Source organism: Panulirus ornatus, chromosome 12 (assembly GCF_036320965.1).
Source record: "Panulirus ornatus isolate Po-2019 chromosome 12, ASM3632096v1, whole genome shotgun sequence".
Taxonomy (NCBI): domain Eukaryota; kingdom Metazoa; phylum Arthropoda; class Malacostraca; order Decapoda; family Palinuridae; genus Panulirus; species Panulirus ornatus.
In genome coordinates this window covers 68,340,084-68,365,083 of record NC_092235.1, presented here as the reverse complement: position 1 = coordinate 68,365,083, position 25,000 = coordinate 68,340,084, and the positions used below count along the sequence as shown (strand labels likewise).

At 53.0% G+C, this 25,000-nt stretch overlaps 2 protein-coding genes across 6 annotated transcripts in view; one reads left to right on the top strand and one right to left on the bottom strand.

The window, feature by feature from the left end:
• The window catches only part of LOC139752192 (uncharacterized), a 277,547-nt gene that overhangs the window by 67,417 nt on the left and 185,130 nt on the right, over window positions 1–25,000 (top strand). For both annotated transcript variants that reach the window (XM_071668174.1, XM_071668175.1), the window contains exon 2: window positions 11,144–11,279. The gene's annotated coding sequence lies outside the window, so the exon portion shown is untranslated. The remainder of the gene's footprint in view (window positions 1–11,143; window positions 11,280–25,000) is intronic.
• LOC139752190 (uncharacterized) overlaps window positions 1–25,000 on the bottom strand; it is a 102,738-nt gene that overhangs the window by 45,100 nt on the left and 32,638 nt on the right. The window lies entirely within an intron of this gene.

The following is a 25,000-nucleotide window of genomic DNA, read 5'->3' as shown; positions in this document are numbered from 1 at the left end:
AGCTACACGTGTTGGAATCTGTGTAGCTGTGAGTCGTGTGTAGTACACTTGGTGGTGGTTGGGGGGGAGGGGAGGGGGGAGCCAGGGGGGGCACGTGACACATGACAGGTGTCGAGCATGACATAGCCACACCACCACCAGGGGAGGCCATAAACACCCCAGAACAACACTTGCAAGTTGTAGTCTCCCCACGGGGGGGTGCGGGGGGGAGGTGGTGGGGGGTGGTTAGAAACTTGGTGGTGCATCCAGGTGGTTCATTCACCCCACACCTCGCCTGTGTGGATTCATTCACCCCTTGTTAGGTTCGTTCACCCCTTCGTCGTCGCCTTCTTCAGGTTTCACCGTCCCACATAGGGGCTGCCCACCCACCCACCCACCCACACAGCTTTTTCTCTTTCATTTTACCTTTTACTCTTACAGATGGTGGGGCCGGGGGAGGTGGGGAGAGGGAAGAAGATAGTGGTGGTGGGGGAGTAGTAAGATAGTGGTAGGAAGGTGAGAGATGGTAGTAGAGAGTAAGATTGTGGTAGGGAGGTGGTAAGATTGTGGTAGGGAGGTAGTAAGATTGTGGTAGGGAGGTAGTAAGATAGTGGTAGGGAGGTAGTAAGATAGTGGTAGGGAGGTAGTAAGATAGTGGTAGGGAGGTAGTAAGGTAGTGGTAGGGAGGTAGTAAGATAGTGGTAGGGAGGTAGTAAGATAGTGGTAGAGAGATAGTGAGTAAGATAGTGGTAGGGAGGTAGTAAGGTAGTGGTAGGGAGGTAGTAAGATAGTGGTAGAGAGATAGTGAGTAAGATTGTGGTAGGGAGGTAGGAGGAGAGAGATAATGAGAGTTGTGAGGGACTGAAATTGTGGGGGTGTGGGGGAGATGATGGAGGATGCGATAACAAGGAGAGTATGGGTGAGATAACAGGAGGAAGTAGAGAACCAAAGAAATGATAACTAGATGGCCAGGGTTGATAAGACTGGGTGAAACCTTTGATAAGATAGCGGAAGAATGGTAGTAAGATAGCGGGAAGGAGATAGTGAGACGATAAGATAGACGGAAGATAGAGGGAAAGTCGGAAGTTAACATAGCAGGTTGTAGTAAGGTAGTGATGAGTGAGGTTTATATGGTGGAACAAAGGAATGGTTGGAAAGATAAGCAAGTGATATTAGTAATATAGTTAGAGTATAGGATTAAGCAAGCGGGAGGTGCTAAGTAAGATAACAAGTAACAAATGTAAGACAGTAGAAACAAGATATGCTGATGAGTAGCATGATGTTATGTGTGTGTGTTGTCGAGGGAAATATATCATCTGAAGGAAACAAATGAGTTAACGATGGCTGGGCTGGTGATAATGATCACATCTGATCAATGTAGGAGATACAATGGTTAATATTGATCTATGTAGGAGATACAATGGTTAATATTGATCAATGTAGGAGATACAATGGTTAATATTGATCAATGTAGAAGATACAAAAGTTAATGATCAGTGTAGGATATACAATGGTTAATATTGATCAGTGTAGGAGATACAATGGTTAATATTGATCAGTGTAGGAGATACAGTGGTTAATATTGATCAATGTAGGAGATACAATGGTTAATATTGATCAATGTAGAAGATACAAAAGTTAATGATCAGTGTAGGATATACAATGGTTAATATTGATCAGTGTAGGAGATACAATGGTTGATATTGATCATTGTAGGAGATACAATGGTTGATATTGATCAATGTAGAAGATACAAAAGTTAATGATCAGTGTAGGATATACAATGGTTAATGTTGATCAGTGTAGGAGATACAATGGTTAATATTGATCAGTGTAGGAGATACAGTGGTTAATATTGATCAATGTAGGAGATACAATGGTTAATATTGATCAATGTAGAAGATACAAAAGTTAATGATCAGTGTAGGATATACAATGGTTAATATTGATCAGTGTAGGAGATACAATGGTTGATATTGATCATTGTAGGAGATACAATGGTTGATATTGATCAATGTAGAAGATACAAAAGTTAATGATCAGTGTAGGATATACAATGGTTAATGTTGATCAGTGTAGGAGATACAATGGTTAATATTGATCAGTGTAGGAGATACAACGGTTAAAATTGATCAATGTAGGAGATACAATGGTTAATATTGATCACTGCAGAAGATACAAAAGTTAATGATCAGTGTAGGATATACAATGGTTAATATTGATCAGTGTAGGAGATACAATGGTTAATATTGATCAGTGTAGGAGATACAATGGTTATTATTGATCAATGTAGGAGATACAATGGTTGATATTGATTAGTGCAGGAGATACAGTGGTTGATATTGATCATTGTAGGAGATACAATGGTTACTGTTGATCAGTGTAGGAGATGCAATGGTTAATATTGATCAATGTAGGTGATACAGTGGTTAATATTGATCAGTGTAGAGATACAATGGTTACTACTGATCAATGTAGGTGATACAGTGGTTAATATTAATCAATGTAGGAGATACAATGGTTAATATTGATCAATGTAAAAGATACAATGGTTAATATTGATCAGTGTAGAAGATACAGTGGTTGATATTGATCAATGTAGAAGATACAATGGTTAATATTGATCAATGTAGAAGATACAATGGTTAATATTGATCAATGTAGAAGATACAGTGGTTGATATTGATCAATGTAGAAGATACAATGATAATATTGATCAATGTAGAAGATACAATGGTTGATTTGATCAATGTAGAAGATACAATGTTAATGTTGATCAATGTAGAAGATACAATGGTTGATATTGATCAATGTAGAAGATACAATGTTAATATTGATCAATGTAGAAGATACAATGGTTAATATTGATCAATGTAGAAGATACAATGGTTAATATACAATAAGATGAGATGGTTCATGTCATGGTGCAGCCCAGCGTGTGAAGTGGGCTTAAGTGATGATGACAAGTGAGGAGAGAAAGCTGTGGTTGTGGCTAGAGGCGAAAGTAAGCTGTGGTGGTGATAACAAGTGAGGGTTGTGAGGTGTGGTGATGATCACAAGTGAGGGTTGTGAGGTGTGGTGATGATAACAAGTGAGGGTTGTGAGGTGTGGTGATGATCACAAGTGAGGGTTGTGAGGTGTGGTGATGATCACAAGTGAGGGTTGTGAGGTGTGGTGATGATCACAAGTGAGCGTTGTGAGGTGTGGTGATGATCACAAGTGAGGGTTGTGAGGTGTGGTGATGATCACAAGTGAGGGTTGTGAGGTGTGGTGATGATCACAAGTGAGGGTTGTGAGGTGTGGTGATGATCACAAGTGAGGGTTGTGAGGTGTGGTGATGATCACAAGTGAGGGTTGTGAGGTGTGGTGATGATCACAAGTGAGGGTTGTGAGGTGTGGTGATGATCACAAGTGAGGGTTGTGAGGTGTGGTGATGATCACAAGTGAGGGTTGTGAGGTGTGGTGATGATCACAAGTAAGGGTTGTGAGGTGTGGTGATGATCACAAGTGAGGGTTGTGAGGTGTGGTGATGATCACAAGTGAGGGTTGTGAGGTGTGGTGATGATCACAAGTGAGGGTTGTGAGGTGTGGTGATGATCACAAGTGAGGGTTGTGAGGTGTGGTGATGATCACAAGTGAGGGTTGTGAGGTGTGGTGATGATCACAAGTGAGGGTTGTGAGGTGTGGTGATGATCACAAGTGAGGGTTGTGAGGTGTGGTGATGATCACAAGTGAGGGTTGTGAGGTGTGGTGATGATCACAAGTGAGGGTTGTGAGGTGTGGTGATGATCACAAGTGAGGGTTGTGAGGTGTGGTGATGATCACAAGTGAGGGTTGTGAGGTGTGGTGATGATCACAAGTGAGGGTTGTGAGGTGTGGTGATGATCACAAGTGAGGGTTGTGAGGTGTGGTGATGATCACAAGTGAGGGTTGTGAGGTGTGGTGATGATCACAAGTGAGGGTTGTGAGGTGTGGTGATGATCACAAGTGAGGGTTGTGAGGTGTGGTGGTGATCACAAGTGAGGGTTGTGAGGTGTGGTGATGATCACAAGTGAGGGTTGTGAGGTGTGGTGGTGATCACAAGTGAGGGTTGTGAGGTGTAGTGGTGATAACAAGTGAGGGTTGTGAGGTGTGGTGGTGATCACAAGTGAGGGTTGTGAGGTGTGGTGGTGATCACAAGTGAGGGTTGTGAGGTGTGGTGATGATCACAAGTGAGGGTTGTGAGGTGTGGTGATGATCACAAGTGAGGGTTGTGAGGTGTGGTGATGATCACAAGTGAGGGTTGTGAGGTGTGGTGATGATCACAAGTGAGGGTTGTGAGGTGTGGTGATGATCACAAGTGAGGGTTGTGAGGTGTGGTGGTGATAACAAGTGAGGGTTGTGAGGTGTGGTGATGATCACAAGTGAGGGTTGTGAGGTGTGGTGATGATCACAAGTGAGGGTTGTGAGGTGTGGTGATGATCACAAGTGAGGGTTGTGAAGTGTGGTGGTGATAACAAGTGAGGGTTGTGAGGTGTGGTGGTGATCACAAGTGAGGGTTGTGAAGTGTGGTGGTGATAACAAGTGAGGGTTGTGAGGTGTGGTGATGATCACAAGTGAGGGTTGTGAGGTGTGGTGGTGATCACAAGTGAGGGTTGTGAGGTGTGGTGATGATCACAAGTGAGGGTTGTGAGGTGTGGTGATGATCACAAGTGAGGGTTGTGAGGTGTGGTGATGATCACAAGTGAGGGTTGTGAGGTGTGGTGATGATCACAAGTGAGGGTTGTGAGGTGTGGTGATGATCACAAGTGAGGGTTGTGAAGTGTGGTGGTGATCACAAGTGAGGGTTGTGAGGTGTGGTGATGATCACAAGTGAGGGTTGTGAGGTGTGGTGATGATCACAAGTGAGGGTTGTGAGGTGTGGTGGTGATAACAAGTGAGGGTTGTGAGGTGTGGTGATGATCACAAGTGAGGGTTGTGAGGTGTAGTAAGGTGGGATGGTAGACGATGTGTGATAATGATGAGACGTGGGTAGGCGGGTATGTCAGCTGGCGTGAACACAACCACGCCGTCATCAAACATGTGAAAAGTTGGTTGTGATGAAGCAGCCGGGGCTGGTAGGGTGGGGGGGGGGGGGGTGTGGGAGAAAGTCTGGGATGTATGGCTGGGCGGGGGGGGGGATGTGTGGGGGGGGGAGTCCACCTCACAGCGACACATGTTCAAGATGGTTGTTGTTGTACGGACGTGACGCTACCTTGGTTATTAGGGGTTGTTATTGCTCAGGGATGGCGCTGACTGTTGGAGCCCCGGGGTTGTTAACGCCAGGGTGGTGGGCCCGGCCTCTGTGGCTCTCCTGTAGCTGGGGTCCGGCCTGGGTGTTCCTCCAGCCTCGGAAGTCGGGAGCTGTGTGTCAGAACGTGTGGCAGGGAGCTGTGTGTCAGAACGTGTGGCAGGGAGCTGTGTGGCAGAACGTGTGGCAGGGAGCTGTGTGGCAGAACGTGTGGCAGGGAGCTGTGTGGCAGAACGTGTGGCAGGGAGCTGTGTGGCAGAACGTGTGGCAGGGAGCTGTGTGGCAGAACGTGTGGCAGGGAGCTGTGTGGCAGGGAGCTGTGTGGCAGAACGTGTGGCAGGGAGCTGTGTGGCAGGGAGCTGTGTGGCAGAACGTTTGACAGGGAGATGTATGGCAGGGAGCTGTGTGGCAGAACGTGTGGCAGGGAGCTGTGTGGCCGGAAGCTGTGTGGCAGGGAGCTGTGTGGCAGAACGTGTGGCAGAACGTGTGGCAAGGAGATGTGTGGCAGGGAGGTGTGTGCCAGGGAGGTGTGTGGCACAGCAGAGTGGGGTGAGGCTAACACTGCCAGGCGTGCATCTGCCACACAGATCGTGAGGTGGTCAAGGCCAACTGTGCATCACACGTCCAGCCCTTAACCTCCTGAGAGCGACCTTACCTCCCCTGTGGATAATGGCCCGCCCTTTGACCTTAAGGCTCAGGGTCAAAGGCCAGGACATCACAGCCAAGGGCTCGTGTGCTCATCTTGTAGGGGTCAACCCACCTGCCTCACTGATAAGGTCTCACCGCCATTCACGGAGTAGGGGGGGGGGGGGGGGTCTGCTGCACAGCCAGCACGGGGGGTCTGCTGCACGGCCAGCACGGGGGGTCTGCTGCACGGCCAGCACGGGGGGTCTGCTGCACAGCCAGCACGGGGGGTCTGCTGCACGGCCAGCACGGGGGGTCTGCTGCACGGCCAGCACGGGGGGTCTGCTGCACAGCCAGCACGGGGGGTCTGCTGCACGGCCAGCACGGGGGGTCTGCTGCACGGCCAGCACGGCGGGTCTGCTGCACGGCCAGCACGGGGTGTCTGCTGCACGGCCAGCACGGGGGGTCTGCTGCACAGCCAGCACGGGGGGTCTGCTGCACAGCCAGCACGGGGGGTCTGCTGCACAGCCAGCACAGGGGGTCTGCTGCACAGCCAGCACGAGGGGTCTGCTGCACAGCCAGCACGGGGGGTCTGCTGCACAGCCAGCACGGGGGGTCTGCTGCACAGCCAGCACGGGGGGTCTGCTGCACAGCCAGCACGGGGGGTCTGCTGCACGGCCAGCACGGGGGGTCTGCTGCACGGCCAGCACGGGGGGTCTGCTGCACAGCCAGCACGGGGGGTCTGCTGCACGGCCAGCACGGCGGGTCTGCTGCACGGCCAGCACGGGGGGTCTGCTGCACGGCCAGCACGGGGGGTCTGCTGCACGGCCAGCACGGCGGGTCTGCTGCACGGCCAGCACGGGGGGTCTGCTGCACGGCCAGCACGGGGGGTCTGCTGCACAGCCAGCACGGGGGGTCTGCTGCACAGCCAGCACGGGGGGTCTGCTGCACAGCCAGCACGGGGGGTCTGCTGCACAGCCAGCACGGGGGGTCTGCTGCACAGCCAGCACGGGGGGTCTGCTGCACAGCCAGCACGGGGGGTCTGCTGCACAGCCAGCACGGGGGGTCTGCTGCACGGCCAGCACGGGGGGTCTGCTGCACGGCCAGCACGGGGGGTCTGCTGCACGGCCAGCACGGGGGTCTGCTGCACGGCCAGCACGGCCAGCACGGGGGGTCTGCTGCACGGCCAGCACGGGGGGGACTGCTGCACGGCCGGCACGGGGGGTCGGCTGCACGGCCAGCACGGGGGGTCTGCTGCACAGCCAGCACGGGGGGTCTGCTGCACAGCCAGCACGGGGGGTCTGCTGCATGGCCAGCACGGGGGGTCTGCTGCACAGCCAGCACGGGGGGGTCTGCTGCACAGCCAGCACGGGGGGTCTGCTGCACAGCCAGCACGGGGGGTCTGCTGCACGGCCAGCACGGGGGGTCTGCTGCACAGCCAGCACGGGGGGTCTGCTGCACAGCCAGCACGGGGGGTCTGCTGCACGGCCAGCACGGGGGGTCTGCTGCATGGCCAGCACGGGGGGTCTGCTGTACGGCCAGCACGGGGTGTCTGCTGCACGGTGGAACTTCTGTAGTACGTCACGTTTGAAGATAACTGGTCATGACGTCATCAGCAGCAGCTACTGTGGCTGATGTTTATACATGAGATGGATCACTCAGGGACGGCTCATGTGGCTCAGACGACCACACCTTATGTTAACACTCCTCACCCCGGCGTTAGAACACGGTGGGGGAAGACCTGTGCTTTCTACGCAGGAACATCTGCGTCCCAGCGTTATGAAAACATTTGCTTTCAGTGGAAACATGCGTCTCAGGGACTGTGGTACAGACGCTGCCTCGGTTGCTGTACGTGGATGGTCACAAGGAGGTGTTATGCTGAGGCACAGGAGGGCAGGTGGGACTGGGTCCTACCACAAGCGGTGGCAGGTTGTGTGGCGCCGCACCACACTGACGGTGAGGATGAGTCGTGTCAGGTCATGTCAGGTCTTCATGCCATGCTCGACATGAAGAGGGACAACGTGTGTGGCTTGGCTGTGCGTGTAGTTAGTATGTGTGTATATCTGCAGGTGTGTTTGTGTTAGCGAGGTAGTGTTAAGCAGAGCGTAAGAGGGAAAATCCCCACTTGGCCCCCTTCTCTATTCCTTCTTTTGAAAAGGAAAAACTGGAGGAGAGGATTTCCAGCCCCCAGCTCCCTCCCCTTCTAGTCGCCTGTTACGACACGCAGGGAATAGGTGGGAAGTATTCTCTCTCCCCTATCCCCAGATATATATATATATATATATATATATATATATATATATATATATATATTTGTGTGTGTGTGTGTGTGTGTGTGAATTAGAAAACTGATTTACGCTGATCTAATACACGGGTATGAATGAGAGTTAATGGCAGTACGAGTAGGGTGGGTGATGGTGGGTGTAGATGTCATGGAAGTGTGAGGTTGGTGGGTGTCGCTGGTGTGTATGGAAGGGTGGGGTTGGGTGTAGGTGGGCGTGGGATGACTAAGGAAGGGGGGGGGGGGCGCGGTTGTAAAGTGGTTTAAGAGCACAACTGGAGTTTATGTAGATGAACGTGATTGTGAGGTGGGAGTAGTGTGGTGGAGATGAGTGTGAGAGGAGCCTGGAGTGGGTTAGGTGGGTAGAGAGTAGGTGTAGATACGTGAACGAGGGGCAGGAGTAGGTGTAGACAGGTGTACCCGACGATGGAGTCATGGTAGATAAGTGTGAGAGGGATAGTCAGTCAGTGCGTGTAGATGTTTGGAGATGGGTCTGATTAGGTGTGCGTAGCTGTGTGTAAGAAGGAGGGACTTAGGTAAGTGTAGGTGGTTGTAAGTGTGAGCAGTTGTAGGTGGGTGTGAAGTCGAGACCGTCATTAGAATGGATGTTGATGGAAGACAAGGAGCGTGGGCTCAGTTTGGGGTGGGTGGGTGGGTGGGTGTTGCAGCATAGGTGCTGGTGATCGCGACGGAGGTGCGTGTATGATGAGTGTGTGAGGTTGGGTGTAGGTCATGCCAGAGAGGCAAATGTTAGATAAAAGGAAGTAGTATAAGAGCTGTGTAGGTGTCGGTCGGTCGGTCGGGGTGTAGCGGGGCGGGTGGGTGTCGGGGCGCGACACAAGCAGGTCAGGGCCGAGGTGTGGCGGCCGCCACCCCACGCACTTCCACCTTCTAACATGTGTCTTACACCGTGGCTGGCGGACGCCTCCACCACAGCCCCGGGGCACGCCACCCTCCCTCCGGCCCTGCCGCCCCCTGTTGGGGGCCGGCCACCCGTAGCCACACACCTGACCACTTAGGTGAGCCAGCTGACTTCCACACACCTGGCCACTCAGGCAGGCCAGCTGACTGCCACACACCTGGTCTTCTGGTGTGCTCAGCATACCTGGTTGTGGTTACGGTAACTACAAGACTTGGGACGGCTCGTTAACCCGTGGTCACCGCTGGGTCTTCCCTCGGCAGGTGGGTGTCACCGGAGCAACATGCTGGAACCGTCAACATCATCACAGACATTCCAGTAACCTTCCAGCAGATCCTCAACATGGACTCTCTGGACCCATCGTTTGGCAGACTAACGTGTGTGTGTGTGTGTGTGTGTGTGTGTGTGTGTGTGTGTGTGTGTGTGTGTGTGTGGTGGCCAGAGCGCCGGTGCGCGGGAACCCTCGCGATTATCCAAGAGACAAAGAAAAGAAAAAATGGGAGTCGTGTCGAGGCCAACCAGTCTCCTCCGAGTCATGACGACGGATACAGGAGTGAGACGACTGGCGCAGACAGCCTCTTACACCCTACCTGTCACCACCACCTCCACCTGTCACCACCACCTCCACCTGTCACCACCACCTCCACCTGTCACCACCACCTCCACCTGTCACCACCACCTCCACCTGTCACCACCACCTCCACCTGTCACCACCACCTCCACCTGTCACCACCACTCCACCTGTCACCACCACCTCACCTGTCACCACCACCTCCACCTCTCCCGTCTCCAGCACCCCTCCAGTCTTCAGCATGGCTAACAGTGAAGATGTAACACCATTATGATGACACTTGATCCTGATCCTGATTATCTCAGTTATTAAGCAAGTTATGATAGCGATGATGAAGTAGTGGTGTTGAGGCAGTACGGTATGTTGGGGAGGTACAGTTGAGGGAAGCCGGTGTCACCCAGAGATCTGGGGCGGCTGGCTCTGCTAACCCCCAGAGACAGTGGCGGGTGTCAGCGTCAGGTGTGGGTCAAGCAGTGTGGCACGCTCCACCTCCGTCAGTAGGCAGCGCTGAAGGTCAAGGATAGTGGTATTAAGGTCAACACTGACAGGTTCTCTGCTGCTACACTCAGGCTCTGCTGACTACCGTGCTCGAGCCTGAGGGCACATCTGGGTACGATGGCTTGCTCTTTGACCTGACCCTTCTAAGGTTGAGGTCAAAGGTTACGTTTGTACTCCAGGGGAGTCACCGTGGGGGTGGAGGGTGATAGCGTGGTGTTATGGGGGGGATGGGGGGATGTAACTGTGGTGCTACTGTGGTAGGGTCAACTGGCTAAGGTCACAGTACTGAAGGAAAGGACTGTGTTGGTCGCCGTGCTCGGCTGATCATTACCGACCTTAACATCATGAGTTCCAGGTGAGACTGTGTCATGACTGTGTACTGGTGCTGGTCAGTGGACATGTGTAATCCTAGTGTGACGTAAGTGTTATGACGTAGGCTCAGTTCTTATTCATTCTCCTTATCTTCCGTTACTGTGTCACTATCTGTAACATGAGTGTTATTTACATGTAACGTTTGATTACGGTGTGGAGTCTTAGGCATGGTTGTGGGGGTGTGGACATGGAGGTGGGGGCATGAACATGGATGTGGGGGCAGGGGCATGGACATGCTTGTGGGGGTGTGGACATGGTTGTGAGGGCGTGGACGTAGTTGTGGGGGTGTGGACATGGAGGTGTGGGCGTGAACATGGATGTAGGGGCGGGGGCATGGACATGCTTGTGGGGGTGTGGACATGCTTGTGAGGGCGTGGACGTAGTTGTGGGGTCGTGGACATGGATGTGGGGGCATGGACATGCTTATGGGGGCTTGGACATGGATGTGGGTGCTTGGGCATAGATGTGGGGGCGTGGACATGGGTGTAAGGACGTAGGCATGAGTGTGGGGACGTGGACATTGGTGTGGGGAAATGGGTGTGGGGAAGTGGACGTGATCATGGGCGTGGGGACATGGACATGAGTATGGAGAAATGATCCACACCTGATGGTACAATAACTGTTTTGCAGGTTTGAGGAACAGCAGCTGGTGCAGATGTGGAGTGCCACAGTTGGTGTGTGGTACAACTGTTAATGCAGTTGTGTGGCACAATAACGAGGACAGATGTGGAGGAGCTGATGCAGGTGTGTGGTACAGCCTGTTGAGGTAAGTGTATGATTCCATAACTTAGGCAGGTGTGAGGTATAACAGCTGATGTAGGTATGGATGTAACAGCTGTGGCAGGTATATGGTGCAACAGCTGGTGCTAATGCGGGGTATAACGCCTGGTGCTAGTGTGGAGTACAACAGCTGGTGCTAGTGTGGGGTACAACAGCTGGTGCTAGTGTGTGGTACAACAGCTGGTGTTAGTGTGTGGTACAACAGCTGGTGCTAGTGCCACTGCAGATGTTGTACAAGCAAGTGTTGTCTCGTGTCAGCTGGTGTTGAGTTGAGCACCGGAGATATTTCCGGCAGCGTCTTGATGAGTCCTGCTGTGCTCTGGTCTGAGAGAGAGAGAGAGAGAGAGAGAGAGAGAGAGAGAGAGAGAGAGAGAGAGAGAGAGAGAGAGAGAGAGAGAGAGAGAGAGAGAGCATCATGGTGAGGTGGGCAGGTGGCCTTTATAGTACTGTACTCGTGCTTGTTATGTTAATACATCTGGTATCATTACTGGAGAGAAGCACATAGTGTTGATACACCTAGTGTGTGTAGACCTGGTGCCACACAGTGTGTTGATACGCCTAATGTGTGTAGACCTGGTGCCACATAGTGTTGATACAGATGGTGCATGTGTGGACCAGGTAACACAGTGTTGTTACACCTGGTGTGTTTACAGCTGGTGCCACACGGTGTTGGTACACCTGGTGTGTGTACAGCAGGTGCCACACAGTGCTGGTACACCTGGTGCGTGTTCAGCAGGTGCCACACAGTGTTGGTACACCTGGTGTGTGTATACTGCAGGTGCCACACAGTGTTGGTACACCTGGTGTGTGTACTGCAGGTTTCACACAGTGTTGTTACACCTGGTGTGTGTACAGCAGGTGCCACACAGTGTTGGTACACCTGGTGTGTGTACAGCAGGTGCCACACAGTGTTGGTTCACCTGGTGTGTGTATACTGCAGGTGCCACACAGTGTTGGTACACTTGGTGTATGTACTGCAGGTTTCACACAGTGTTGGTACACCTGGTGTGTGTACAGCAGGTGCCACACAGTGTTGGTACACCTGGGTGTGTATATTGTAGGTGCCACACAGTGTTAGTACACCTGGTGTGTGTACAGCAGGTGCCACACAGTGTTGGTACACCTGGTGTGTGTACAGCAGGTGCCACACAGTGTTGGTACACCTGATGTGTGTATACTGCAGGTGCCACACAGTGTTGGTACACCTGGTGTGTGTACAGCAGGTGCCACACAGTGTTGGTACACCTGGTGTGTGTACAGCAGGTGCTACAGATAATGGTAACAGTGGTGTGCACGTGTCAGGCTCTGCTGGAGTGGACGTGGTGTGTGTGTGTGTGTGTGTGTGACTCACATCATCAGGCCAGCCACTTTCTACATCAGTACCTCCGTCCGTCCGTCCGTCTGTCTGTCTGTCTGTTGTTTTATTTAATAATGTCTTAGTTGAGGAAGATGTGTATCTGGGCGTACTGTTGTGGGCGGAGGGTGGGTGAGTGGGCGTGGTTAGTGTGTAAGTGGGTCATGGTGTGGGCGTGTGTGGGTGTGGTCCCCCGTAAGGTCACTGGCCGACCAAGCGGCCTTACTGGAGTGTACAGGATTTTGAACCGAATTCTCGGCCATTTTGCTTCGTCAGGTCGGGTGTTCGCCGCCCCACATTGCTCGTGGAGGCGTTCCCAGGGGGGGAGTATAGTGCTATATTCTGGAATAGGTAAGTCTTGTGTTGTCTGATGGCCATGGGAACACCAGCAGCTACCTTCCACTTAGTGTCTCCACACCATTATAACAGACCTCTGTCGTAAACTCATTTACTGTTGTACTTTATTATTACTGTTACGGGAATGACTGTTATGTTAGAGAAGATGCAGCAAAGAATGTGTAAAATGTGTTGTCGTTGCGGGGGACAAAAAACCCGTGTATACATACAGTTATCTGCAACACTATCAACACAGTGATCTTGGCATCCGTCAACAATAACAAATGGCGAGGTTGCCAGTTCTTGCTGGAGTGAGGAGCGTGAGGGAGGGGAGGAGCGTGGCTGGCTCAGTCACCACACCTGCACCACAAGGAGGTGTCACCGCCACACTCACCTCCCTCAACATATCCTTCTGGTATTATCCCACACGATCTGGACATTTCCATTTTTTTTTCTATGAATTTCATGGAAACGTATAATTGTACAGTTAGGATCAGTTGACGAGGGGACCATCCTAGTGGTAGCCTAGCGTTCCAGACTGCTCGTCAGGGTAGTAATGTTAAAGTCTGCCGTGGTGTTGCTCTGTCTTGCACCACACCTTCGTATACTTCTGTGTTGATTTGAACCACCGTAGGTCGTATATGTATACCTATGTGATCCTTAACGAAGCCATCTTCTGTGATGCATTAATTTAGAGGTTTCCTGAGCCTAATTCTCAAACAAGAGTTATTTGGAAGGTTTTATATTGATAATGACTCTATTGTTCGAGCATTTTTCTCAGATTTATATGTTACTTTGTGCCTGGGGCTGCCGCTCCCTCTGTGCCTCCCTCACACCACTGTGACGAGGGTCCTCTGCTGCCTCACTGCTCAATCTCTGGTTAATGACGGTATCGGGAAGTGAGGAACTCAATCCTCACGTTGCACTTGCGTCCGCCTCCGGACGTGCAAGGCTTGCGTCACATTCGTAAGTTGTCACAAGCTCTTGGCTCGAGATAATGCGTCAGTAATAGGGTTGGGAGATGAACGGACGTGAGGAACGTGTGACACGTTATAGCATGTGGTCAGTAGCTTGATCACATTTCCTTCAGCGGTAATATCAGCGTTACCTGAATCATGGCCCTCCTGCTCACATCAGCAGATGCGACTGAGATTGGAATTTCTGATGGCTGACCTCGTTCCATCTTGCAAGATATTATTGTACTAGGCCAGCCGAGGACCCCCCGCCTGCTTCAGGAAGCAGCTATCCTGACGAAGACCTTCCTGTCCCTAGACCACAGCCTGGTGCTGGAGATGACCAAGGGACGAGGGATAGGTGCACCACCATTAATGGTTTATGATCACAATGGGGTAGTGTGCCCTCACACTGCAGGTCTTACAGTCACACTGACGGGGGCACACGTGACATTCGTTCACACTGGTGGGGCACCCTTACCCTTGATCACACTGGTGGGGCACCCTTACCCTTGATCACACTGGTGGGGCACCCTTACCCTTGATCACACTGGTGGGGCACCCTTACCCTTGATCACACTGGTGGGGCACCCTTACCCTTGATCACACTGGTGGGGCACCCTTACCCTTGATCACACTGGTGGGGCACCCTTACCCTTGATCACACTGGTGGGGCACCCTTACCCTTGATCACACTGGTGGGGCACCCTTACCCTTGATCACACTGGTGGGGCACCCTTACCCTTGATCACACTGGTGGGGCACCCTTACCCTTGATCACACTGGTGGGGCACCCTTACCCTTGATCACACTGGTGGGGCACCCTTACCCTTGATCACACTGGTGGGGCACCCTTACCCTTGATCACACTGGTGGGGCACCCTTACCCTTGATCACACTGGTGGGGCACTCTTACCCTTGATCACACTGGTGGGGCACCCTTACCCTTGATCACACTGGTGGGGCACCCTTACCCTTGATCACACTGGTGGGGCACCCTTACCCTTGATCACACTGGTGGGGCACCCTTACCCTTGATCACACTGGTGGGGCACCCTTACCCTTGATCACACTGGTGGGGCACTCTTACCCTTGATCACACTGGTGGGGCACTCTTACCCTTGATCACACTGGTGGGGCACCCTTACCCTTGATCACACTGGTGGGGCACCCTTACCCTTGATCACACTGGTGGGGCACCCTTACCCTTGATCACACTGGTGGGGCACCCTTACCCTTGATCACACTGGTGGGGCACTCTTACCCTTGATCACACTGGTGGGGCACCCTTACCCTTGATCACACTGGTGGGGCACCCTTACCCTTGATCACACTGGTGGGGCACCCTTACCCTTGATCACACTGGTGGGGCACCCTTACCCTTGATCACACTGGTGGGGCACCCTTACCCTTGATCACACTGGTGGGGCACCCTTACCCTTGATCACACTGGTGGGGCACCCTTACCCTTGATCACACTGGTGGGGCACCCTTACCCTTGATCACACTGGTGGGGCACCCTTACCCTTGATCACACTGGTGGGGCACCCTTACCCTTGATCACACTGGTGGGGCACCCTTACCCTTGATCACACTGGTGGGGCACCCTACCCTTGATCACCCTGGTGGGGCCACCCTTACCCTTTGACCTCACTGGTGGCGGCACCCTTACCCTTGATCACACTGGTGGCGCACCCTTACCCTTGATCACACTGGTGGGGCACCTTACCCTTGATCACACTGGTGGGGCACCCTTACCCTTAATCACAACTGCCGGGATCATCCATCACCCTCGCTGCCTGGCTTCAACACAGGAGAACAACCACAGTAGCTGGTCTTATAGTAGGAGATCCGCTCTGTGTCTCCTGAACATGGCTCTGGCGGTAATGACCTGCCACACTTCCCCAACATGGCTCTGGTGATGGTGCCCACACTTCCCCAACATGGCTCTGGTAATGGTACCCACACTTCCCCAACATGGCTCTGGTAATGGCACCCACACTTCCCCAACATGGCCCTGGTAATGGTGCCCACACTTCCCCAACATGGCTCTGGTGATGGTACCCACACTTCCCCAACATGGCTCTGGTAATGTTGCCCACACTTCCCCAACATGGCTCTGGTAATGGTGCCCACACTTCCCCAACATGGCTCTGGTAATGTTGCCCACACTTCCCCAACATGGCTCTGGTGATGGTACCCACACTTCCCCAACATGGCTCTGGTAATGTTGCCCACACTTCCCCAACATGGCTCTGGTAATGGTGCCCACACTTCCCCAACATGGCTCTGGTAATGTTGCCCACACTTCCCCAACATGGCTCTGGTGATGGTACCCACACTTCCCCAACATGGCTCTGGTAATGTTGCCCACACTTCCCCAACATGGCTCTGGTAATGGTGCCCACACTTCCCCAACATGGCTCTGGTAATGGTGCCCACACTTCCCCAACATGGCTCTGGTGATGGTACCCACACTTCCCCAACATGGCTCTGGTAATGGTACCCACACTTCCCCAACATGGCCCTGGTAATGGTGCCCACACTTCCCCAACATGGCTCTGGTAATGGTGCCCACACTTCCCCAACATGGCTCTGGTAATGGTGCCCACACTTCCCCAACATGGCTCTGGTAATGGTACCCACACTTCCCCAACATGGCTCTGGTAATGGTGCACACACTTCCCCAACATGGCTCTGGTAATGGTGCCCACACTTCCCCAACATGGCTCTGGTAATGGTACCCACACTTCCCCAACATGGCTCTGGTAATGGTGCCCACACTTCCCCAACATGGCTCTGGTAATGGTGCCCACACTTCCCCAACATGGCTCTGGTAATGGTGCCCACACTTCCCCAACATGGCTCTGGTAATGGTACCCACACTTCCCCAACATGGCTCTGGTAATGGTGCCCACACTTCCCCAACATGGCTCTGGTAATGTTGCCCACACTTCCCCAACATGGCCCTGGTAATGGTGCCCACACTTCCCCAACATGGCTCTGGTAATGGTGCCCACACTTCCCCAACATGGCTCTGGTAATGGTGCCCACACTTCCCCAACATGGCTCTGGTAATGGTGCCCACACTTCCCCAACATGGCTCTGGTAATGGTGCCCACACTTCCCCAACATGGCTCTGGTGGTAATGGCCTGCCACACTTCCCCAAAATGGCTCTGGTAATGGTACCCACACTTCCCCAACATGGCTCTGGTAACGTTGCCCACACTTCCCCAACATGGCTTTGGTAATGGTGCCCACACTTCCCCAACATGGCTCTGGTAATGGTGCCCACACTTCCCCAACATGGCTCTGGTAATGGTGCCCACACTTCCCCAACATGGCTCTGGTAATGGTGCACACACTTCCCCAACATGGCTCTGGTGGTAATGGCCTGCCACACTTCCCCAAAATGGCTCTGGTAATGGTACCCACACTTCCCCAACATGGCTCTGGTAATGGTACCCACACTTCCCCAACATGGCTCTGGTAATGGTACCCACACTTCCCCAACATGGCTCTGGTAATGGTACCCACACTTCCCCAACATGGCTCTGGTGATGGTACCCACACTTCCCCAACATGGCTCTGGTGATGGTGCCCACTCTTCCCCAACATGGCTCTGGTGATGGTACCCACACTTCCCCAACATGGCTCTGGTGATGGTACCCACACTTCCCCAACATGGCTCTGGTAATGGTACCCACACTTCCCCAACATGGCTCTGGTAATGGTACCCACACTTCCCCAGCATGGCTCTGGTAATGGTGCCCACACTTCCCCAACATGGCCCTGGTGATGGTACCCACACTTCCCCAACATGGCTCTGGTGATGGTACCCACACTTCCCCAACATGGCTCTGGTAATGGTGCCCACACTTCCCCAACATGGCTCTGGTGATGGTACCCACACTTCCCCAACATGGCTCTGGTGATGGTGCCCACACTTCCCCAACATGGCTCTGGTAATGGTGCCCACACTTCCCCAACATGGCTCTGGTGATGGTACCCACACTTCCCCAACATGGCTCTGGTGATGGTGCCCACACTTCCCCAACATGGCTCTGGTAATGGTGCCCACACTTCCCCAACATGGCTCTGGTAATGGTACCCACACTTCCCCAACATGGCTCTGGTGATGGTACCCACACTTTCCCCTAAGCATGTCCTTGACCCTCAACATTCATAACATCAATAATAATCAGTTAAGGGAACGGATGTTGTGAGGGATTGATAGACGCGTCCACAGAATCGCTCCTGACCAGGCAGGTTGCCATAGTCTCGGGTTGTGGCAATATCCCATTATGTCTCATGTTTGTTTACCCCAGGGCGCGTCCACAGCCCCTGATCAAACCCCTTGTTGACTTTGGATTCCGTGCTTTTGAGGCGCTCTTTACCATATGGGGGAAAGAGCGTATGAGGTGAGAGCCATGAGGAAGCGGCCATGTTGCATCCAGTATAACGCCATGATGACGTCGCCTTCACTGGAAGACTTGCAGGAATGTGTGTGAGGGCGAGAAAGTCTGCCAGGTAGGGGTGGGTGGGCTGCCAGGCTCCCAGGTGAAAGGTAGGCTGCTGGGGCGTATACAGCTGTGTTGTACGAGGGAGACACGTGCTGGAGGGGGGAGTGATGGCTATGTTTGACGAGAGACACAAAACGCCGTGGGGTGTACAGCTATGTTCTACAACTGTTGAGTGTAGAGCTATGTTAAGTGGTAGACACATGTGCTGAGAAAATAGCTCTGTTGTACGGCTGACACGTGATGGGTGTTTAACTTTGTTGAAAGGTAATCATACGTGTTTAGAGTATAGCTATGCTGTACGGCATTGACACGTTGAACGTCAAACTTGCTATGAGTATAGCTATGTTGTACGGCAGACACGTGCTGGAAGCTAAGTCGTTCTGCACAGGAAACACTCATGTTGGGGTGTGTAGCTGTGCTGTACGGCACACAAACATGTTGCCATCATAGCTGTGCTGAACGACAGACACACATCCTGCCAGCATAGCTATGCTGCACGAGGGACGCACGTGCTGCCAGCATAGCTATGCTGCACGAGGGACGTACGTGCTGCCAGCATAGCTATGCTGCACGAGGTATGCACGTGCTGCCAGCATAAAGTGTTTGGTATTCAGTAAGGTTAGAATTTCCCTTTTTTGCCGTCGTTGTAAAAACTTGTTGACGTCTGATTGCTCTACTTCGTGTGGGGCGGCCGGGTCGATACCCTCCCCACCCACACTACTCCCCGGAGTTCCTCCCCACACTTCTCCATACCTCCTCCCCATCCTGCCATTCCCGAGACTTCGTCCCTCACCAATCCACTGCCTGTGCCTCATTCTCACCCCACCACTCCCTGTGCTTCTCCCCGCTCCACCACTCCGGGTACGTCCTCTTCCCCAAGCTAATCCCTGTGTTTCTCCCCACCTCACTTCTCCCTACACTTCCTCCTTACTCCGCCCTCTTTGTACTTCCCACCCCTTCACTCCCTGTACTTCTCCCCACCCCTCCACCGCCTGTACTTCTCCCCACCCGCCACTCCCACTATTTCTTCCCACCCCACCACTCCCTGTACTTCTCCCCACCCACCACTCCCGAAACTTCCTCCCAGCCCCATCGCTCTCGGTACCACTTTCTACCCATCTCGCCACTCCTTGTACCTGCTCCTCGCCCCAGTACTCCCAATAATTCCTCCTCGCCCCACCATTCCTCGTAGTTCCTCCCCACCTGGCCATTCTTTGTATTTCTCCCCGGCACACCACTCATTTACTTCTGCCCGCCCCACACAACTCCTGGATCTTCCTCCCCACCCCGCAACACCTCCAGTACTCCCCACCCTACACCACCCCCAGTACTCCCCACCTGCCACACCCAATATTTCTAATTCCTCCCCTCTACCACCCCCTGTAACTCCTCCCCTCTACCACCCCCTGTAACTCCTCCCCTCTACCACCCCCTGTAACTCCTCCCATGCCACACCTCTTTGCTCCTCCTCTCTACCTTGTACCTGCACCACCAGTGTACCACTCCCTGTACCTGCACCACCAGTGTACCACTCCTGTACCTGCACCACCAGTGTACCACTCCCTGTACCTGCACCACCAGTGTACCACTCTCTGTACCTGCACCACCAGTGTACCACTCTGTACCTGCACCACCAGTGTACCACTCCCTGTACCTGCACCACCAGTGTACCACTCCCTGTACCTGCACCACCAGTGTACCACTCCCTGTACCTGCACCACCAGTGTACCACTCCTCTGTACCTGCACCACCAGTGTACCACTCCCTGTACCTGCACCACCAGTGTACCACTCCCTGTACCTGCACCACCAGTGTACCACTCCCTGTACCTGCACCACCAGTGTACCACTCCTGTACCTGCACCACCAGTGTACCACTCTGTACCTGCACCACCAGTGTACCACTCCCTGTACCTGCACCACCAGTGTACCACTCTCTGTACCTGCACCACCAGTGTACCACTCTGTACCTGCACCACCAGCGTACCACTCCCTGTACCTGCACCACCAGTGTACCACTCCCTGTACCTGCACCACCAGTGTACCACACTCCCTCTACCTGCACCATGAGTGTACCATACTATGGTAGCTCCATGTGGCTGTACCAAAGTGGACGTTGCTCCACTGTGTGGATGGTCCCGCCATCCACCAGGTCCTCCCTCCATCACTCCACTCTATCCATCGCTCGTCCACCTTGACCTGACCCCCTTCATCTCCTCCCTTGCCCCGCCCCATAGTTCTCCTCCCCCTTGCCCCACCCCAGAGCTCTCCTCTCTCTTGCCCCACCCCATACTTTTCCCCCTTGCCCCACCCCATAGCCTCTCCTCCCCTTGCCTTACCCCATACTTGCCCCGCCACATATTTGCCCTCTTCCTGCCCCACTCTATCAAGCTCTTGCTTCTCCCATAATTCTCTTACCCTTGCCCCACTCTCAGGTCTCTGCCCCGCTCTCCTTGCCTCATACATTTCCTCTTCTTCCCCCCAGTCCCCCCCCCAGTCCCCCGCACCTCCTGCTCCGCTGCCCAGTAGTTCTTCCCATCACCTCGCCCCATACTGCCTCCCCCTTGCTCCTCCCCATACTGCCTCCCCCTTGCTCCTCCCCATACTGCCTCCCCCTTGCTCCTCCCCATACTGCCTCCCCCTTGTTCCTCCCCATACTGCCTCCCCCTTGTTCCTCCCCATACTGCCTCCCCCTCGTTCTCCCCCATACTGCCTCCCCCTTGTTCCTCCCCATACTGCCTCCCCTTGTTCCTCCCCATACTGCCTCCCCCTTGCTCCTCCCCATACTGCCTCCACCTTGCTCCTCCCCATACTGCCTCCACCTTGCTCCTCCCCATACTGCCTCCCCCTCGTTCCTCCCCATACTGCCTCACCCTCGTTCCTCCCCATACTGCCTCCCCCTTGCCCCACCCCATAGTCCCCCCTCCCTTTGCCCCACCCCATACTTCTCCTCCCCCTTGCCCCACCCCATAGTTCCCCCCCTTGCCCCGCCACATATTTGCCCTCTTCCTGCCCCACTCTATATCATGTTCTCGCTCGCTCCATAATTCTCTTACCCTTGCCCCACTCTCAGGTCTCTGCCCTGCTGTCCTTGCCTCATACATTTCCTCTTCTTTTCCCCCACCTTCTGGTCCCCCCACCTTCTTGTCCCCCCACCTTCTGGTCCCCCCACCTTCTGGTCCCCCCACCTTCTGGCCCACCCTCCTCCACCCTCCTGCTCCGCCACCCAGTAGTTCTCCCCATCAGCTCGCCCCGTACTGCCCTTCCTTGTCCTGTCCTGTAGTTATCATCCCCACTGTGGCCATGTCTGGCCTTGCCCTCCACATTGTGCCTCCTCCCTGCCTACTGCAGCCCCGTACTCCCCCCCCCCCTCCAGCCCTGCTAGCCCTGCACTTCACCCCCCCCCCCCTCCAGTCCCTGCCAGCCCCGTACTTCACACATACGTACGCACGTACGCACGCCCCGGCGGCTTGTTACGCAGTGATAGCCTCCCGGGCCGTGTGGTGGCGGAGCTGCTCCTCCTCCACCACGCCCAGGCACCACCACATGCATGACTTTGCCGTTCACCACTACTCCAACATACAAATATGTTGTGAATTTGTGGCTCCAGACCGCAACGCCCCCCCGCCTGCCTGCGTAGCCTTGAGGTTGTCATTCAGTTCCTCCCCTCCCTCTAGTTGTCCCCCCCCACCCCTCCCTCCTCCCCCCCTCCCTCCTCACACTGTCTGGTTTTAGGTTACTTTTTTTTTTTGTCTTGATTACCTTTCTTATGTGACTCCGTGATTACTTTTCTGGTGTCACTTCACCCTTATTTTCCGTGTCTTGCTGATTACTCTTTTTTTCGCTGGGTGATTACCTTTTTGTGTGTCTCCTGATTACTTTTCTTTCGTCTCTTGTTGATTACTTTCTTCATGGTCATTATTGATTACTTTTCTTGCGTCTCTTGTTGATTACTTTCTTCACGTCTATCATTGATTACTTTTCTTGCATCACTTGTTGGTTACCCTTCTTGTATATGTTGACGTTTGTGTATCAGTTATCATGACGTGTTGTGTACCTGATGTTTATGTCAGGATAGCAAACGACCCAATCCTCCAGTAAGGTCGTCTGGCATCGTCATCACCACAACGACCAACAGAACCATCCACTATTCATTACCAAGTTCTGTATGGTGTTCACCAGAGGTATAGAACAAATGTGTTATTTCTTTAACCTCTTAATTGATACGCGAGACACGAAACATGAGACATGTTATGAAGTGTGTGCACACCTGGCTGCTGTGTGGCGGACAGAACACAAAATATTGACTCAGGAGAAGCAGGAAGTGATGGTGTGATCAGCAGCGGAGGGACCTGCTCTCACAGTACTGTACACACGATGCTCACGACCCGACACATACACACACACACACACACACACACACACACACAAGCAACTTGAAGGAAAGGATCAGGTTCAGAGGATCAGACTGACACATCCTGGGGGCCACACGGGTGTGAAGAACACTGCAGGGACGAGATCCTTCTGGACGTACAGGATTTTCATCCATGAATGAGCCAGAAACACTTTAGTGAAGCCGCTGGTCAGAGACACGGATACAGTCAGTGCGGGGTCGCGTCTTGGGCCAGTCGTCTGGAATGTGAACGTTCCCAAGGAACTTTGCTAAGGGGAAGGCGACCACTTGAGGAAGTGCTGTAGGCTAACCATCACAACCACACGGACACGAGACGAGGCAACGAGGGGAACTATGATGACCGAAACGACCTCTTCAGAGACAGGCTGGTGGAAGGCTGAATTGCAAGCATCGGGAACCACACTGCTACAACACACACTATGTCGAGTCTGTAATGGAGGAGTTGGTTGGTGGATGAGTGACGTGTAGGAAAGAGGAGAGGAGGTCAGATCAAGGAGACGCTAGGCTCAAAATGATGTATAGATAAAGAAACAAAGAGATGGAATGAGGAGAAAATAGATGAAGAGCAGGAGGTGATGTCTCGTGTGACCGGGGGTTTCCATGTACATCACGACGAGATGTCTGACAGTACGCGGGATCATCCCGGAGATATGTAACACTGTCCATTTTCTGTCCTTGCTAGATGATGTGGAATAAGTAGTTCACTCAGCGTATCTGGGCATCACGACCGCCCTCCCACCCTATCTGACCTCCATGTTACTGGTCACACGTTATCTCCTCGCCTCTGAGGCTCCGCCGACCTGCCTTATCTTCCACCATCCAGTCAGGCGAGTCCACCACCCTGGATCCTCCCACCAAACTCCCACCTCTTCGCTTCTCCCAGCCATCAAGCCGATCTTTCCTGACCTTTTATTTCCTCACTCTGGCCAGGAGGTCCGCACGCCCCGTCCTCCTGTCATCCTTCACCTGCATGTGGTCCTCCAGCAAGGTCTTCCCTGTGTCCTCCCTGCTGGGTCTGGTTATGGCCCGCATGGTTCGCCTCAGTGTTTCCTGATAATGTACGCGTCTGGACCCGTGCCGAGTCTTGCTCATCATGTAGATATGTATATCGAAGAGTAACATGAAAGCCCCACGGTGTCGGGAAGCGAACCTGCGCGTGGTTGAGGGACTGCTTTGACGCAGACAGACCCTGCACCGCGAGAGCTGGAATGGTTATACGAGAGAAAAGAATGAGACACAGTGTAAAGGTTTGAGGAGTTAACGAGAACGTGGAAATATCAGGAGAGAGCAGGCGTGAGAGCAATGAGGGTTAGAAAGGTGTACATCATGAGCCATGGGCCGGGCATTAAAAGGTGGCACATTCCTGGCACAGTGTGACGTGTGGCCGGGGTCGTGTGAGTCTCCGTTGCAGAACCCAGGTTTACATGACCTGTGGTAGTGACCTGCGGACGAGACTCCGTCTGCCGGAACTTCAGAATGTGCCGATGTGACGCTATCGGGAAGTAAGGCCCCGCCAGACCACAGACGACCGTAGCATCCAGAGGGAGTTAGAGAGATTGATGGCATGTTCGTCTGTGTTGAGGGAGATGGACAGATCTCAGTGTAGACTAATATAAAATGATTCATTTCGGTGAGAAACAAATGAACAAGTAATAGTAATGGCTCAGTAAGCCATTATTAGGAATAAAAAACATATGGGAATGGTGATCGGTAAAGACCATAGATTTGCAGAGCAATAGTTATCTGCATATGATGAAGCACACAACCGTTATGCTCCACTGAGCAGTAATACGTCATACGAAAAGAGAATGAATCAATTTCTCCTGAAAAAAAAATGCAGACACCGAGGGATCTGTACAGATCGCAAAATACTGAATAACGCTGACAAGCTGTCAGCAGATGCTACACACACACACACACACACACACACACACACACACACATCCGTCAGCCGGATACGATGGCATTCAGACTGAGAGGATAATGGTGTACGCTGATGTAGGCAGATGTTTCCATGTGTGTACACATGTAGAACATAAGTTATTGCCACGAGTTATTAATGGACAGACAACCATCAAGTTTAGATCACGCCTACAAAAGTCGTTTAACAATACCAGTTGTTACAAG